The sequence below is a fragment of the Procambarus clarkii genome, chromosome 8, assembly GCF_040958095.1.
Source record: "Procambarus clarkii isolate CNS0578487 chromosome 8, FALCON_Pclarkii_2.0, whole genome shotgun sequence".
Lineage (NCBI taxonomy): Eukaryota > Metazoa > Arthropoda > Malacostraca > Decapoda > Cambaridae > Procambarus > Procambarus clarkii.
The window spans coordinates 45,271,516-45,271,966 of record NC_091157.1 but is presented as its reverse complement, the minus strand read 5'-3'; positions in this window follow the sequence as shown (position 1 = coordinate 45,271,966).

The following is a 451-nucleotide window of genomic DNA, read 5'->3' as shown; positions in this document are numbered from 1 at the left end:
AAACAGTAGGGTATTACTTTATGGCATCCTGTGGATCGCTGGCCGTTAAGATCGGGTCTGTTGCCAAGACAATATGGCTTGCACACAATGTGGACGCAATTGATGTGCACGCAACGCGGACGCAATTGATGTGCACACAACGCGGACACAATTGATGTGCACACAACGCGGACACAATTGATGTGCACGCAACGCGGACGCAATTGATGTGCACGCAACGCGGCCACAATTGATGTGCACGCAACGCGGACGCAATTGATGTGCACGCAACGCGGACACAATTGACGTGCACACAAGGCCTGCACAAGGTGCAGCAAGCGGTCAGCATTACCTAAACTTATGTTAGAAGTTTCTTAACTGTTCCCTTTGATAGGTGCAACATTAGCAAAATTTATAGTCTTTATTAGTTTTATGAACTTACTAAAGTAATTTTCCGGCGTCTTCTCTTAAA